Source organism: Camelus dromedarius, chromosome 23 (assembly GCF_036321535.1).
Source record: "Camelus dromedarius isolate mCamDro1 chromosome 23, mCamDro1.pat, whole genome shotgun sequence".
NCBI lineage: Eukaryota > Metazoa > Chordata > Mammalia > Artiodactyla > Camelidae > Camelus > Camelus dromedarius.
The window spans coordinates 31,168,623-31,187,675 of NC_087458.1; positions in this window are offsets into that span (position 1 = coordinate 31,168,623).

Below are 19,053 nucleotides of genomic sequence, written 5' to 3' on the forward strand. Positions count from 1 at the left end.
GGAAACAGACTGAGAAACCAGAGTAAAAGTTTCTCCTGCAACCCGTTCCCTTTGTGCTAGATGAACGAACGTCTCTCCACATGCTCAGTTTTGAGAGATAAGTGTGTATGAAAGCCGTCCTTCACCTAGCTTGTTGGGAACACAAAGTTTCTTTTCAGTTGCAAACTCCATTCCATACATATATATGGGGAGGTACTAGCTCCAACTCGGTTTTACAGTGAAAACTGCAGGAACTTCAAACCGGCACTAGGAAACAGACTGAGAAACCAGAGTAAATGTTTCTCCTGCTTTCCGTTCCCTTTGTGCTAGATGAACGAACGTCTCTCCTCATGCTCAGTTCTGAGTGATAAGTGTGTGTGAAAGCCATCCTTCACCTAGCTTTTTGGTAACACAAAGTTTCTTTTCAGTTCCAAAATCCACTCCATACATATATATGGGGAGGTACCAATTCAAACTCGGTTTTACAGTGAAAACTGCAGGAACTTCAAACCGGCACTAGGAAACAGACTGAGAAACCAGAGTAAAAGTTTCTCCTGGAACCCGTTCCCTTCGTGCTAGATGAACGAACGTCTCTCCACATGCTCAGTTCTGAGAGATAAGTGTGTGTGAAAGCCATACTTCACTTAGCTTGTTGGGAACACAAAGTTTCTTTTCAGTTGCAAACTCCACTCCATACATATATATGGGGAGGTACTAGATCCAACTCGGTTTTACAGTGAAAACTGCAGGATCTTCAAACCGGCACTAGGAAACAGACTGAGAATCCAGAGTAAAAGTTTCTCCTGCAACCCGTTCCCTTTGTGCTAGATGAACGAACGTCTCTCCACATGCTCAGTTCTGAGAGATAAGTGTGTGTGAAAGCCGTCCTTCACCTAGCTTGTTGGGAACACAAACTTTCTTTTTAGTTGCAAACTACACTCCATACATATATATGGGGTGGTACTAGCTCCAACTCGGTTTAACAGTGAAAACTGCAGGAACTTCAAACCGGCACTAGGAAACAGACTGAGAAACCAGAGTAAAAGTTTCTCCTGCAACAAGTTCCCTTTGTGCTAATTGAACGAACGTCTCTCCACATGCTCATTTCTGAGGGATAAGTGTGTGCAAAAGCCGTCTTTCACCTAGCTTGTTGGGAACACAAAGTTTCTTTTCAGTTGCAAACTCCACTCCATACATATATATGGGGAGGTACTAGCTCCAACTGGGTTTTACAGTGAAAACTGCAGGAACTTCAAACCGGCACTAGAAAACAGACTGAGAAACCAGAGTAAAAGTTTCCCCTGAAAACCTTTCCCTTTTTGCTAGATGAACGAACGTCTCTCCACATGCTCAGTTCTTAGCGATAAGTGTGTGTGAAAGCCGTCCTTCACCTAGCTTGTTGCGAACACAAAGTTTCTTTTCAGTTGCAAACTCCTCTCCATACTTTTATACGGGGAGGTACTAGCTCCAACTCGGTTTTACAGTGAAAACTGCAGGAACTTCAAACCGGCACTAGGAAACAGACTGAGAAACCAGAGTAAAAGTTTCTCCTCCAACCCGTTCACTTTGTGCTAGATGAACGAACGTCTCTCCACATGCTCAGTTCTGAGAGACAAGTGTGTGTGAAAGCCGTCCTTCACCTAGCTTGTTGGGAACACAAAGTTTCTTTTCAATTGCAAACTCCAATCCATACATATATATGGGGAGGTACCAATTCAAACTCGGTTTTACAGTGAAAATTGCAGGAACTTCAAACCGGCACTAGGAAACAGAATGAGAAACCACAGTAAAAGTTTCTCCAGGAACCCGTTCCCTTCGTGCTAGATGAACGAAAGTCTCACCACATGCTCAGTTCTGAGAGATAAGTGTGTGTGAAAGCCATACTTCACCTAGCTTGTTGGGAACACAAAGTTTCTTTTCAGTTGCAAACTCCCCTCCATACATATATATGGGGAGGTACTAGCTCCAACTCCGTTTTACAGTGAAAACTGCAGGAACTTCAAACCGGCACAAGGAAACAGACTGAGAAACCAGAGTAATATTTTCTCCTGCAACCCGTTCCCTTTTTGCTAGATGAACGAACATCTCTCCACATGCTCACATCTGAGAGATAAGTGTGTGTGAAAGCCGTCCTTCACTTAGCTTTTTGGGAACACAAAATTTCTTTTCACTTGCAAACTCCACTCCTTACATATATATGGGGAGGTACTAGCACCAACTCTCTTTCACAGTGAAAACTGCAGGAACTTCAAACCGGCACTAGGAAACAGACTGAGAAACCAGAGTAAAAGTTTCCCCTGCAACCCGTTCACTTTGTGCTAGATGAACGAACGTCTCTCCACATGCTCAGTTCTGAGAGACAAGTGTGTGTGAAAGCCGTCCTTCACCTAGCTTGTTGGGAACACAAAGTTTCTTTTCAGTTGCAAACTCCACTCCATACATATATATGGGGAGGTACTAGCTCCAACTGTGTTTTACAGTGAAAACTGCAGGAACTTCAAAACGGCACTAGGAAACAGACTGAGAAAACAGAGTAAAAGTATCCCCTGCAAACCGTTCCCTTTTTGCTAGATGAACGAACGTCTCTCCACATGCTCAGTTCTGAGAGATAAGTGTGTGTGAAAGCCGTTCTTCACCTAGCTTGTTGGGAACACAAAGTTTCTTTTCAGTTGCAAACTCCACTCCATACATATAAATGGGGAGGTAATAGCTCCAACTCGGTTTTACAGTGAAAACTGCAGGAACTTCAAACCGGCACTAGGAAACAGACTGTGAAATCAGAGTAAAAGTTTCTCCTGCAACCCGTTCGATTTTTGCTAGATGAAAGAACGTCTCTCCACATGCTCACATCTGGGAGATTAGTGTGTTTGAAAGCCGCCTTCACCTAGCTTGTTGGGAACTCAAAGTTTCTTTTCACTTGCAAACTCCACTCCATTCATTTATATGGGGAGGTAGTAGCTCCAACTCGGTTTTACAGTGAAAACTGCAGGAAATTCTAACGGGCACTAGGAAACAGACTGAGAAACCAGAGTAAATGTTTCTCCTGCAAACCGTTCCCTTTTTGCTAGATGAACGATCGTCTCTCCACATGCTCAGTTCTTAGCGATAAGTGTGTGTGAAAGCCGTCCTTCACCTAGCTTGTTGCGAACACAAAGTTTCTTTTCAGTTGCAAACTCCACTCCATACATATATATGGGGAGGTACAAGCTCCAAATCGGTTTTACAGTGAAAACTGCAGGAACTTCAAACCGGCACTAGGAAAGAGACTGAGAAACCAGTGTAAAAGTTTCTCCTGCAACACGTTCCCTTTGTTCTAGATGAACGAACGTCTCTCCACATGCTCAGTTCTGAGAGACAGGTGTGTGTGAAAGCCGTCCTTCACCTAGCTTGTTTGGAACACAAAGTTTCTTTTCAGTCGCAAACTCCTCTCCATACATTTATATGGGGAGGTACTAGCTCCAACTCGGTTTTACAGTGAAAACTGCAGGAACTTCAAACAGGCACTAGGAAACAGAATGAGAAACCAGAGTAAAAGTTTCTCCTGCATCCCGTTCCGTTTGTGCTAGTTGAACGATCGTCTCTCCACATGCTCACATGTGAGAGATATGTGTGTGTGAAAGCCGTCCTTCACCTAGATTGTTGGGAACACAAAATTTCTTTTCACTTGCAAACTCCACTCCTTACATATATATGGGGAGTTATGAGCCCCAACAACGTTTTACAGTGAAAACTGCAGGAACTTCAAACCGGCACTAGGAAACAGACTGAGAAACCAGAGTAAAAGTTTCTCCTGCAACCCGTTCCCTTTGTGCTAGATGAACGAATGTCTCTCCACATGCTCAGTTCTGAGAGCTAAGTGTGTGTGAAAGCCGTCCTTCACATAGCATGTTGGGAACACAAAGTTACCTTTCAGTTGCAAACTCCAATCCATACATATATATGGGGAGGTACTAGCTCCAACTCGGTTTTACAGTGAAAACTGCAGGAACTTCAAACCGGCACTAGGAAACAGACTGAGAAACCAGAGTAAAAGTTTCTCCTCCAACCCGTTCACTTTGTGCTAGATGAACGAACGTCTCTCCACATGCTCAGTTCTGAGAGACAAGTGTGTGTGAAAGCCGTCCTTCACCTAGCTTGTTGGGAACACAAAGTTTCTTTTCAATTGCAAACTCCAATCCATACATATATATGGGGAGGTACCAATTCAAACTCGGTTTTACAGTGAAAATTGCAGGAACTTCAAACCGGCACTAGGAAACAGAATGAGAAACCACAGTAAAAGTTTCTCCAGGAACCCGTTCCCTTCGTGCTAGATGAACGAAAGTCTCACCACATGCTCAGTTCTGAGAGATAAGTGTGTGTGAAAGCCATACTTCACCTAGCTTGTTGGGAACACAAAGTTTCTTTTCAGTTGCAAACTCCCCTCCATACATATATATGGGGAGGTACTAGCTCCAACTCCGTTTTACAGTGAAAACTGCAGGAACTTCAAACAGGCACAAGGAAACAGACTGAGAAACCAGAGTAATATTTTCTCCTGCAACCCGTTCCCTTTTTGCTAGATGAACGAACATCTCTCCACATGCTCACATCTGAGAGATAAGTGTGTGTGAAAGCCGTCCTTCACTTAGCTTTTTGGGAACACAAAATTTCTTTTCACTTGCAAACTCCACTCCTTACATATATATGGGGAGGTACTAGCACCAACTCTCTTTCACAGTGAAAACTGCAGGAACTTCAAACCGGCACTAGGAAACAGACTGAGAAACCAGAGTAAAAGTTTCCCCTGCAACCCGTTCACTTTGTGCTAGATGAACGAACGTCTCTCCACATGCTCAGTTCTGAGAGACAAGTGTGTGTGAAAGCCGTCCTTCACCTAGCTTGTTGGGAACACAAAGTTTCTTTTCAGTTGCAAACTCCACTCCATACATATATATGGGGAGGTACTAGCTCCAACTGTGTTTTACAGTGAAAACTGCAGGAACTTCAAAACGGCACTAGGAAACAGACTGAGAAAACAGAGTAAAAGTATCCCCTGCAAACCGTTCCCTTTTTGCTAGATGAACGAACGTCTCTCCACATGCTCAGTTCTGAGAGATAAGTGTGTGTGAAAGCCGTTCTTCACCTAGCTTGTTGGGAACACAAAGTTTCTTTTCAGTTGCAAACTCCACTCCATACATATAAATGGGGAGGTAATAGCTCCAACTCGGTTTTACAGTGAAAACTGCAGGAACTTCAAACCGGCACTAGGAAACAGACTGTGAAATCAGAGTAAAAGTTTCTCCTGCAACCCGTTCGATTTTTGCTAGATGAAAGAACGTCTCTCCACATGCTCACATCTGGGAGATTAGTGTGTTTGAAAGCCGCCTTCACCTAGCTTGTTGGGAACTCAAAGTTTCTTTTCACTTGCAAACTCCACTCCATTCATTTATATGGGGAGGTAGTAGCTCCAACTCGGTTTTACAGTGAAAACTGCAGGAAATTCTAACGGGCACTAGGAAACAGACTGAGAAACCAGAGTAAATGTTTCTCCTGCAAACCGTTCCCTTTTTGCTAGATGAACGATCGTCTCTCCACATGCTCAGTTCTTAGCGATAAGTGTGTGTGAAAGCCGTCCTTCACCTAGCTTGTTGCGAACACAAAGTTTCTTTTCAGTTGCAAACTCCACTCCATACATATATATGGGGAGGTACAAGCTCCAAATCGGTTTTACAGTGAAAACTGCAGGAACTTCAAACCGGCACTAGGAAAGAGACTGAGAAACCAGTGTAAAAGTTTCTCCTGCAACACGTTCCCTTTGTTCTAGATGAACGAACGTCTCTCCACATGCTCAGTTCTGAGAGACAGGTGTGTGTGAAAGCCGTCCTTCACCTAGCTTGTTTGGAACACAAAGTTTCTTTTCAGTCGCAAACTCCTCTCCATACATTTATATGGGGTGGTACTAGCTCCAACTCGGTTTTACAGTGAAAACTGCAGGAACATCAAACAGGCACTAGGAAACAGAATGAGAAACCAGAGTAAAAGTTTCTCCTGCAACCCATTCCGTTTGTGCTAGTTGAACGATCGTCTCTCCACATGCTCACATGTGAGAGATATGTGTGTGTGAAAGCCGTCCTTCACCTAGATTGTTGGGAACACAAAATTTCTTTTCACTTGCAAACTCCACTCCTTACATATATATGGGGAGTTATGAGCCCCAACAACGTTTTACAGTGAAAACTGCAGGAACTTCCAACCGGCACTAGGAAACAGACTGAGAAACCAGAGTAAAAGTTTCTCCTGCAACCCGTTCCCTTTGTGCTAGATGAACGAATGTCTCTCCACATGCTCAGTTCTGAGAGCTAAGTGTGTGTGAAAGCCGTCCTTCACATAGCATGTTGGGAACACAAAGTTACCTTTCAGTTGCAAACTCCAATCCATACATATATATGGGGAGGTACTAGCTCCAACTCGGTTTTACAGTGAAAATTGCAGGAACTTCAAACCGGCACTAGGAAACAGACTGAGAAACCAGAGTAAAAGTTTCTCCTGCAAACCGTTCCCTTTGTGCTAGATGAACGAACGTCTCTCCACATGCTCAGTTCTGAGAGATAAGTGTGTGTGAAAGCCGTCATTCACCTAGCTTGTTGGGAACACAAACATTCTTTTCAGTTGCAAACTACATTCCATACACATATATGGGTTGGTACAAGCTCCAACTCGGTTTTACAGTGAAAACTGCAGGAACTTCAAACCAGCACTAGGAAACATACTGAGGTACCAGAGTAAAAGTTTCCCCTGCAACCCGTTCCCTTTGTGCTAATTGAACGAACGTCTCTCCACATGCTCATTTCTGAGGGATAAGTGTGTGCAAAAGCCGTCCTTCAGCTAGCTTGTTGGGAAAACAAAATTTCTTTTCAGTTGCAAACTCCACTCCATACATATATATGGGGAGGTACTAGCTCCAACTGGGTTTTACAGTGAAAACTGCAGGAACTTCAAACCGGCACTAGGAAACAGACTGAGAAACCAGAGTAAAAGTTTCCCATGCAAACCGTTACCTTTGTGCTAGATGAACGAACGTCTCTCCACATGCTCAGTTCTGAGAGATAAGTGTGTGTGAAAGCCGTCCTTCACCTAGCTTGTTGGGAACACAAAGTTTCTTTTCAGTTGCAAACTCCACTCCATACATATATTGGGGAGGTAATAGCTCCAACTGGGTTATACAGTGAAAACTGCAGGAACTTCAAACCGGCACTAGGAAACAGACTGGGAAACCAGAGTAAAAGTTTCTCTTGCAACCCGTTCCATTTTTGCTAGATGAACGAACGTCTCTCCACATGCTCACATCTGAGAGATAAGTGTGTGTGAAAGCCGTCCTTCAATTAGCTTGTTGGGAACACAAAATTTCCTTTCACTTGCAAACTCCACTCCTTACATATATATGGGGAGGTACTAGCACCAACTCGGTTTTACAGTGAAAATTACAGGAACTTCAAACCTGCACTAGGAAACAGACTGAGAAACCAGAGTAAAAGTTTGTCCTGCAACCCGTTCCCTTTGTGCTAGATGAACGAACGTCTCTCCACATGCTCAGTTCTGAGAGACAATTGTGTGTGAAAGCCGCCCTTCACCTAGCTTGTTGGGAACACAAAGTTTCTTTTCAGTTGCAAACACCACTCCATACATATATATGGGGAGGTACTAGCTCCAACTGGATTTTACAGTGAAAACTGCAGGAACTTCAACCCAGCACTAGGAAACAGACTGAGAAACCAGAGTAAAAGTTTCCCCTGCAAACCGTTCCCTTTTTGCTAGATGAACGAACGTCTCTCCACATGCTCAGTTCTAGAGAAAAGTGTGTGTGAAAGCCGTCCTTCACCTAGCTTGTTGGGAACACAAAGTTTCTTTTCAGTTGCAAACTCCACTCCATACATATATATTTGGAGGTAATAGCTCCAACTCGGTTTTACAGTGAAAACTGCAGAAAATTCGAACCGGCACTAGGAAAAAGACTGAGAAACCAGAGTAAAAGTTTCTCCTGCAACCCGTTCCCTATTGCTAGATGAAGGAAAGTCTCTCCACATGCTCACATCTGAGAGATAAGTGTGTGTGAAAGCCGTCCTTCACCTAGCTTGTTGGGAACTCAAAGTTTCTTTTCACTTGCAAACTCCACTCCATTCATTTATATGGGGAGGTAGTAGCTCCAAATCGGTTTTACAGTGAAAACTGCAGGAAATTCAAACGGGCACTAGGAAGCAGACTGAGAAACCAGAGTAAAAGTTTCTCATGCAATCCGTTCCTTTTTTGCTAGATGAACGATCGTCTCTCCACATGCTCAGTTCTTAGCGATAAGTGTGTGTGAAAGCCGTCCTTCACCAAGCTTGTTGGGAACACAAAGTTTCTATTCAGTTGCAAACTCCACTCCATACATATATATGGGGAGGTACTAGCTCCAACTCGGTTTTAAAGTGAAAACTGCAGTAACTTCAAAACGGCACTAGGAAACAGACTGAGAAACCAGAGTAAAAGTTTCCCTGCATCACGTTCCCTTTGTGCTAATTGATCGAACGTCTCTCCACATGCTCAGTTCTGAGGGATAAGTGTGTATGAAAGCCGTCCTTCACCTAGCTTGTTGGGAACGCAAAGTTTCTTTTCAGTTGCAAACTCCATTCCATACATATATATGGGGAGGTACTAGCTCCAACTCGGATTTACAGTGAAAACTGCAGGAACTTCAAACCGGCACTAGGAAACAGACTGAGAATCCAGAGTAAATGTTTCTCCTGCAACCCGTTCCCTTTGTGCTAGATGAATGAACGTCTCTCCTCATGTTCAGTTCTGAGTGATAAGTGTGTGTGAAAGCCATCCTTCACCTAGCTTTTTGGTAACACAAAGTTTCTTTTCAGTTCCAAAATCCACTCCATACATATATATGGGGAGGTACCAATTCAAACTCGGTTTTACAGTGAAAATTGCAGGAACTTCAAACCGGCACTAGGAAACAGACTGAGAAACCAGAGTAAAAGTTTCTCCTGCAACCCGTTCCCTTTGTGCTAGATGAAGGATCGTCTTTCCACATGCTCAGTTTTGAGATAAGTGTGTGTGAAACCCGTCCTTCACCTAGCTTGCTGAGAACTCAAAGTTTCTTTTCAGTTGCAAAATACACTCCATTCATTTATATGGGGAGGTAGTAGCTCCAACTCGGTTTTACATTGAAAACTGCAGGAAATTCAAACCGGCACTAGGAAACAGACTGAGAAACCAGAGTAAAAGTTTCTCCTGCATACCGTTCCCTTTGTCCTAGATGAATGAACGTCTCTCCACATGCTCAGTTCTGAGAGATATGTGTGTGTGAAAGCCGTCCTTCACCTAGCTTGTTGGGAACACAAAGTTTCTTTTCAGTTGCAAACTCCACACCATACATATATATGGGGAGGTACTAGCTCCAACTCGGTTTTACAGTGAAAACTGCAGGAACTTCAAAACGGCACTAGGAAACAGACTGAGAAACCAGAGTAAATGTTTCTCCTGCAACCCGTTCCCTTTGTGCTAGATGAATGAACGTCTCTCCTCATGCTCAGTTCTGAGTGATAAGTGTGTGTGAAAGCAATCCTTCACCTAGCTTTTTGGTAACACAATTTCTTTTCAGTTCCAAAATCCACTCCATACATATATATGGGGAGGTACCAATTCAAACTCGGTTTTACAGTGAAAATTGCAGGAACTTCAACCCAGCACTAGGAAACAGACTGAGAAACCACAGTAAAAGTTTCTCCTGGAACCCGTTCCCTTCGTGCTAGATGAACGAACGTCTCTCCACATGCTCAGTCCTGAGAGATAAGTGTGTGTGCAAGCCATACTTCACTTAGCTTGTTGGGAACACAAAGTTTCTTTTCAGTTGCAAACTCCCCTCCATACATATATATGGGGAGGTACTAGCTCCAACTCGGTTTTACAGTGAAAACTGCAGGATCTTCAAACCGGCACTAGGAAACAGACTGAGAATCCAGAGTAAAAGTTTCTACTGCAACCCGTTCCCTTTGTGCTAGATGAACGAACGTCTCTCCACATGCTCACATCTGAGAGATATGTGTGTGTGAAAGCCTTCCTTCACATAGCTTGTTGGGAACACAAAATTTCTTTTCACTTCCAAACTCCACTCCTTACATATATATGGGGAGGTACTAGCACCAACTCGGTTTTACAGTGAAAACTGCAGGAACTTCAACCCAGCACTAGGAAACAGACTGAGAAACCAGAGTAAAAGTTTCTCCTGCAACCCGTTCCCTTTGTGCTAGATGAAGGATCGTCTTTCCATATGCTCAGTTCTGAGATAAGTGTGTGTGAAACCCGTCCTTCACCTAGCTTGCTGAGAACTCAAAGTTTCTTTTCAGTTGCAAACTACACTCCATTCATTTATATGGGGAGGTAGTAGCTCCAACTCGGTTTTACAGTGAAAACTGCAGGAAATTCAAACCGGCACTAGGAAACAGACTGAGAAACCAGAGTAAAAGTTTCTCCTGCATACCGTTCCCTTTGTCCTAGATGAATGAACGTCTCTCCACATGCTCAGTTCTGAGAGATAAGTGTGTGTGAAAGCCGTCCTTCATCTAGCTTGTTGGGAACACAAAGTTTCTTTTCAGTTGCAAACTCCACACCATACATATATATGGGGAGGTACTAGCTCCAACTCGGTTTTACAGTGAAAAATGCAGGAACTTCAAACCGGCACTAGGAAACAGACTGAGAAACCAGAGTAAATGTTTCTCCTGCAACCCGTTCCCTTTGTGCTAGATGAATGAACGTCTCTCCTCATGCTCAGTTCTGAGTGATAAGTGTGTGTGAAAGCCATCCTTCACCTAGCTTTTTGGTAACACAAAGTTTCTTTTCAGTTCCAAAATCCACTCCATACATATATATGGGGAGGTACCAATTCAAACTCGGTTTTACAGTGAAAATTGCAGGAACTTCAAACCGGCACTAGGAAACAGACTGAGAAACCACAGTAAAAGTTTCTCCTGGAACCCGTTCCCTTCGTGCTAGATGAACGAACGTCTCTCCACATGCTCAGTTCTGAGAGATAAGTGTGTGTGAAAGCCATACTTCACTTAGCTTGTTGGGAACACAAAGTTTCTTTTCAGTTGCAAACTCCCCTCCATACATATATATGGGGAGGTACTAGCTCCAACTCGGTTTTACAGTGAAAACTGCAGGATCTTCAAACCGGCACTAGGAAACAGACTGAGAATCCAGAGTAAAAGTTTCTCCTGCAACCAGTTCCCTTTGTGCTAGATGAACGAACGTCTCTCCACATGCTCACATCTGAGAGATATGTGTGTGTGAAAGCCTTCCTTCACCTAGCTTGTTGGGAACACAAAATTTCTTTTCACTTCCAAACTCCACTCCTTACATATATATGGGGAGGTACTAGCACCAACTCGGTTTTACAGTGAAAACTGCAGGAACTTCAACCCAGCACTAGGAAACAGACTGAGAAACCAGAGTAAAAGTTTCTCCTGCAACCCGTTCCCTTTGTGCTAGATGAAAGAACGTCTCTCCACATGTTCAGTTCTGAGAGATATGTGTGTGTGAAAGCCGTTTTTCACCTAGATTGTTGGGAACACATAGTTTCTTTTCAGTTGCAAACTCCACTCCATACATTTATATGGGGAGGTACAAGCTCCAACTAAGTTTTCCAGTGAAAACTGCAGGAACTTCAAACCGGCACGAGGAAACAGACTGAGAAACCACAGTAAAAGTTTCTCCTGCAACCCGTTCCCTTTGTGCTAGATGAACGAATGTCTCTCCACATGCTCATTTCTTAGAGATAAGTGTGTGTGAATGCCATACTTCACATAGCTTGTTGCGAACACAAAGTTTCTTTTCACTTGCAAAATCCACTCCATACATATATATGGGGAGGTACCAGCTCCAACTCGGTTTTACAGTGAAAACTGCAGGAACTTCAAACCGGCACTAGGAAACAGACTGAGAAACCAGAGTAAAAGTTTCTCCTGCAAACCGTTCCCTTTGTGCTAATTGAACAAACGTCTCCCCACATGCTCAGTTCTGAGAGAAAAGAGTGTGTGAAAGCCGTCCTTCACCTAGCTTGTTGGGAACACAAAGTTCTTTACAGATGGAAACCCCACTCTTTATATATATATGGGGAGGTACAAGCTCCTACTCGGTTTTACACTGAAATCTGCAGGAACTTCAAACCGGCACTAGGAAACAGACTGAAAAACCAGAGTAAAAGTTTCTCCTGCAACCCGTTCCCTTAGTGCTAGATGAACGAACGTCTCTCCACATGCTCATTTCTGAGGTATAAGTGTGTGCAAAAGCCGTCCTTCACCTAGCTTGTTCGGAACACAAAGTTTCTTTTCAGTTGCAAACTCCACTCCATACATATATATGGGGAGGTACTAGCTCCAACTCGGTTTTACAGTGAAAACTGCAGGAACTTCAAAACGGCACTAGGAAACAGACTGAGAAACCAGAGTAAAAGTTTCCCCTGCACACCGTTCCCTTTGTGCTAGATGAACGAACGTCTCTCCACATGCTCAGTTCTGAGAGATAAGTGTGTGTGAAAGCCGTCCTTCACCTAGCTTGTTGGGAACACAAAGTTTCTTTTCAGTTGCAAACTCCACTCCATACATATAAATGGGGAGGTAATAGCTCCAACTCGGTTTTACAGTGAAAACTGCAGGAACTTCAAACCGGCACTAGGAAACAGACTGTGAAATCAGAGTAAAAGTTTCTCCTGCAACCCGTTCGATTTTTGCTAGATGAAAGAACGTCTCTCCACATGCTCACATCTGGGAGATTAGTGTGTTTGAAAGCCGTCCTTCACCTAGCTTGTTGGGAACTCAAAGTTTCTTTTCACTTGCAAACTCCACTCCATTCATTTATATGGGGAGGTAGTAGCTCCAACTCGGTTTTACAGTGAAAACTGCAGGAAATTCTAACGGGCACTAGGAAACAGACTGAGAAACCAGAGTAAATGTTTCTCCTGCAAACCGTTCCCTTTTTGCTAGATGAACGATCGTCTCTCCACATGCTCAGTTCTTAGCGATAAGTGTGTGTGAAAGCCGTCCTTCACCTAGCTTGTTGCGAACACAAAGTTTCTTTTCAGTTGCAAACTCCACTCCATACATATATATGGGGAGGTACAAGCTCCAAATCGGTTTTACAGTGAAAACTGCAGGAACTTCAAACCGGCACTAGGAAAGAGACTGAGAAACCAGTGTAAAAGTTTCTCCTGCAACACGTTCCCTTTGTTCTAGATGAACGAACGTCTCTCCACATGCTCAGTTCTGAGAGACAGGTGTGTGTGAAAGCCGTCCTTCACCTAGCTTGTTTGGAACACAAAGTTTCTTTTCAGTCGCAAACTCCTCTCCATACATTTATATGGGGAGGTACTAGCTCCAACTCGGTTTTACAGTGAAAACTGCAGGAACTTCAAACAGGCACTAGGAAACAGAATGAGAAACCAGAGTAAAAGTTTCTCCTGCATCCCGTTCCGTTTGTGCTAGTTGAACGAACGTCTCTCCACATGCTCACATGTGAGAGATATGTGTGTGTGAAAGCCGTCCTTCACCTAGATTGTTGGGAACACAAAATTTCTTTTCACTTGCAAACTCCACTCCTTACATATATATGGGGAGGTACTAGCACCAACTCGGTTTTACAGTGAAAACTGCAGGAACTTCAACCTGGCACTAGGAAACAGACTGAGAAACCAGAGTAAAAGTTTCTCCTGCAACACGTTCCCTTTGTGCTAGATGAACGAACGTCTCTCCACATGCTCAGTTCTGAGAGACAATTGTGTGTGAAAGCCGTCCTTCACCTAGCTTGTTGGGAACACAAAGTTTCTTTTCATTTGCAAACTCCTCTCCATACATTTATATGGGGAGGTACGAGCTCCAACTCGGTTTTACAGTGAAAACTTCAGGAACTTCAAACACGCAATAGGAAACAGACTGAGAAACCAGAGTAAAAGTTTCTCCTGCAACCCGTTACCATTGTGCTAGATGAAGGAACGTCTTTCCACATGCTCAGTTCTGAGATAAGTCTGTGTGAAACCCGTCCTTCACCTAGCTTGTTGGGAACTCAAAGTTTCTTTTCAGTTGCAAACTACACTCCATTCATTTATATTGGGAGGTAGTAGCTCCAAATCGGTTTTACAGTGAAAACTGCAGGAAATTCAAACCGGCACTAGGAAACAGACTGAGAAACCACAGTAAAAGTTTGTCCTGCTACCCATTCCCTTTGTGCTAATTGAACGAACGTCTCTCCACATGCTCATTTCAGAGGGATAAGTGTGTGCAAAAGCCGTCCTTCAGCTAGCTTGTTGGGAACACAAAGTTTCTATTCAGTTGCAAACTCCACTCCATACATATATATGGGGAGGTACTAGCTCCAACTCGGTTTTACAGTGAAAACTGCAGGAACTTCAAAACGGCACTAGGAAACAGACTGAGAAACCAGAGTAAAAGTTTCCCTGCAACACGTTCCTTTGTGCTAATTGAACGAACGTCTCTCCACATGCTCAGTTCTGAGGGATAAGTGTGTATGAAAGCCGTCCTTCACCTAGCTTGTTGGGAACACAAAGTTTCTTTCCAGTTGCAAACTCCATTCCATACATATATATGGGGAGGTACTAGCTCCAACTCGGATTTACAGTGAAAACTGCAGGAACTTCAAACCGGCACTAGGAAACAGACTGAGAAACCAGAGTAAATGTTTCTCCTGCAACCCGTTCCCTTTGTGCTAGATGAATGAACGTCTCTCCTCATGCTCAGTTCTGAGTGATAAGTGTGTGTGAAAGCCATCCTTCACCTAGCTTTTTGGTAACACAAAGTTTCTTTTCAGTTCCAAAATCCACTCCATACATATATATGGGGAGGTACCAATTCAAACTCGGTTTTACACTGAAAATTGCAGGAACTTCAAACCGGCACTAGGAAACAGACTGAGAAACCACAGTAAAAGTTTCTCCTGGAACCCGTTCCCTTCGTGCTAGATGAACGAACGTCTCTCCACATGCTCAGTTCTGAGAGATAAGTGTGTGTAAGCCGTCCTTCACCTAGCTTGTTGGGAACACAAAGTTTCTATTCAGTTGCAAACTCCACTCCATACATATATATGGGGAGTTATGAGCCCCAACAACTTTTTACAGTGAAAACTGCAGGAACTTCAAACCGGCACTAGGAAACAGACTGAGAAACCAGAGTAAAAGTTTCTCCTGCAACCCGTTCCCTTTGTGCTAGATGAACGAATGTCTCTCCACATGCTCAGTTCTGAGAGCTAAGTGTGTGTGAAAGCCGTCCTTCACATAGCATGTTGGGAACACAAAGTTACCTTTCAGTTGCAAACTCCAATCCATACATATATATGGGGAGGTACTAGCTCCAACTCGGTTTTACAGTGAAAACTGCAGGAACTTCAAACCGGCACTAGGAAACAGACTGAGAAACCAGAGTAAAAGTTTCTCCTGCAAACCGTTCCCTTTGTGCTAGATGAACGAACGTCTCTCCACATGCTCAGTTCTGAGAGATAAGTGTGTGTGAAAGCCGTCATTCACCTAGCTTGTTGGGAACACAAACATTCTTTTCAGTTGCAAACTACATTCCATACACATATATGGGTTGGTACAAGCTCCAACTCGGTTTTACAGTGAAAACTGCAGGAACTTCAAACCGGCACTAGGAAACATACTGAGGTACCAGAGTAAAAGTTTCTCCTGCAACCCGTTCCCTTTGTGCTAATTGAACGAACGTCTCTCCACATGCTCATTTCTGAGGGATAAGTGTGTGCAAAAGCCGTCCTTCAGCTAGCTTGTTGGGAAAACAAAATTTCTTTTCAGTTGCAAACTCCACTCCATACATATATATGGGGAGGTACTAGCTCCAACTGGGTTTTACAGTGAAAACTGCAGGAACTTCAAACCGGCACTAGGAAACAGACTGAGAAACCAGAGTAAAATTTTCCCATGCAAACCGTTACCTTTGTGCTAGATGAACGAACGTCTCTCCACATGCTCAGTTCTGAGAGATAAGTGTGTGTGAAAGCCGTCCTTCACCTAGCTTGTTGGGAACACAAAGTTTCTTTTCAGTTGCAAACTCCACTCCATACATATATTGGGGAGGTAAGAGCTCCAACTGGGTTATACAGTGAAAACTGCAGGAACTTCAAACCGGCACTAGGAAACAGACTGGGAAACCAGAGTAAAAGTTTCTCTTGCAACCCGTTCCATTTTTGCTAGATGAACGAACGTCTCTCCACATGCTCACATCTGAGAGATAAGTGTGTGTGAAAGCCGTCCTTCACTTAGCTTGTTGGGAACACAAAATTTCTTTTCACTTGCAAACTCCACTCCTTACATATATATGGGGAGGTACTAGCACCAACTCGGTTTTACAGTGAAAATTACAGGAACTTCAAACCTGCACTAGGAAACAGACTGAGAAACCAGAGTAAAAGTTTATCCTGCAACCCGTTCCCTTTGTGCTAGATGAACGAACGTCTCTCCACATGCTCAGTTCTGAGAGACAATTGTGTGTGAAAGCCGCCCTTCACCTAGCTTGTTGGGAACACAAAGTTTCTTTTCAGTTGCAAACACCACTCCATACATATATATGGGGAGGTAATAGCTCCAACTGGATTTTACAGTGAAAACTGCAGGAACTTCAACCCAGCACTAGGAAACAGACTGAGAAACCAGAGTAAAAGTTTCCCCTGCAAACCGTTCCATTTTTGCTAGATGAACGAACGTCTCTCCACATGCTCAGTTCTAGAGATAAGTGTGTGTGAAAGCCGTCCTTCACCTAGCTTGTTGGGAACACAAAGTTTCTTTTCAGTTGCAAACTCCACTCCATACATATATATTTGGAGGTAATAGCTCCAACTCGGTTTTACAGTGAAAACTGCAGAAAATTCAAACCGGCACTAGGAAAAAGACTGAGAAACCAGAGTAAAAGTTTCTCCTGCAACCCGTTCCCTATTGCTAGATGAAGGAAAGTCTCTCCACATGCTCACATCTGAGAGATAAGTGTGTGTGAAAGCCGTCCTTCACCTAGCTTGTTGGGAACTCAAAGTTTCTTTTCACTTGCAAACTCCACTCCATTCATTTATATGGGGAGGTAGTAGCTCCAAATCGGTTTTACAGTGAAAACTGCAGGAAATTCAAACGGGCACTAGGAAGCAGACTGAGAAACCAGAGTAAAAGTTTCTCATGCAATCCGTTCCTTTTTTGCTAGATGAACGATCGTCTCTCCACATGCTCAGTTCTTAGCGATAAGTGTGTGTGAAAGCCGTCCTTCACCAAGCTTGTTGGGAACACAAAGTTTCTATTCAGTTGCAAACTCCACTCCATACATATATATGGGGAGGTTCTAGCTCCAACTCGGTTTTAAAGTGAAAACTGCAGTAACTTCAAAACGGCACTAGGAAACAGACTGAGAAACCAGAGTAAAAGTTTCCCTGCATCACGTTCCCTTTGTGCTAATTGATCGAACGTCTCTCCACATGCTCAGTTCTGAGGGATAAGTGTGTATGAAAGCCGTCCTTCACCTAGCTTGTTGGGAACGCAAAGTTTCTTTTCAGTTGCAAACTCCATTCCATACATATATATGGGGAGGTACTAGCTCCAACTCGGATTTACAGTGAAAACTGCAGGAACTTCAAACCGGCACTAGGAAACAGACTGAGAATCCAGAGTAAATGTTTCTCCTGCAACCCGTTCCCTTTGTGCTAGATGAATGAACGTCTCTCCTCATGTTCAGTTCTGAGTGATAAGTGTGTGTGAAAGCCATCCTTCACCTAGCTTTTTGGTAACACAAAGTTTCTTTTCAGTTCCAAAATCCACTCCATACATATATATGGGGAGGTACCAATTCAAACTCGGTTTTACAGTGAAAATTGCAGGAACTTCAAACCGGCACTAGGAAACAGACTGAGAAACCACAGTAAAAGTTTCTCCTGGAACCCGTTTCCTTCGTGCTAGATGAACGAACGTCTCTCCACATGCTCAGTTCTGAGAGATAAGTGTGTGTGAAAGCCATACTTCACTTAGCTTGTTGGGAACACAAAGTTTCTTTTCAGTTGCAAACTCCCCTCCATACATATATATGGGGAGGTACTAGCTCCAACTCGGTTTTACAGTGAAAACTGCAGGATCTTCAAACCGGCACTAGGAAACAGACTGAGAATCCAGAGTAAAAGTTTCTCCTGCAACCCGTTCCCTTTGTGCTAGATGAACGAACGTCTCTCCACATGCTCACATCTGAGAGATATGTGTGTGTGAAAGCCTTCCTTCACCTAGCTTGTTGGGAACACAAAATTTCTTTTCACTTCCAAACTCCACTCCTTACATATATATGGGGTGGTACTAGCACCAACTCGGTTTTACAGTGAAAACTGCAGGAACTTCAACCCAGCACTAGGAAACAGACTGAGAAACCAGAGTAAAAGTTTCTCCTGCAACCCGTTCCCTTTGTGCTAGATGAAGGATCGTCTTTCCACATGCTCAGTTTTGAGATAAGTGTGTGTGAAACCCGTCCTTCACCTAGCTTGCTGAGAACTCAAAGTTTCTTTTCAGTTGCAAACTACACTCCATTCATTTATATGGGGAGGTAGTAGCTCCAACTCGGTTTTACATTGAAAACTGCAGGAAATTCAAACCGGCACTAGGAAACAGACTGAGAAACCAGAGTAAAAGTTTCTCCTGCATACCGTTCCCTTTGTCCTAGATGAATGAACGTCTCTCCACATGCTCAGTTCTGAGAGATAAGTGTGTGTGAAAGCCGTCCTTCACCTAGCTTGTTGGGAACACAAAGTTTCTTTTCAGTTGCAAACTCCACACCATACATATATATGGGGAGGTACTAGCTCCAACTCGGTTTTACAGTGAAAACTGCAGGAACTTCAAAACGGCACTAGGAAACAGACTGAGAAACCAGAGTAAATGTTTCTCCTGCAACCCGTTCCCTTTGTGCTAGATGAATGAACGTCTCTCCTCATGCTCAGTTCTGAGTGATAAGTGTGTGTGAAAGCAATCCTTCACCTAGCTTTTTGGTAACACAATTTCTTTTC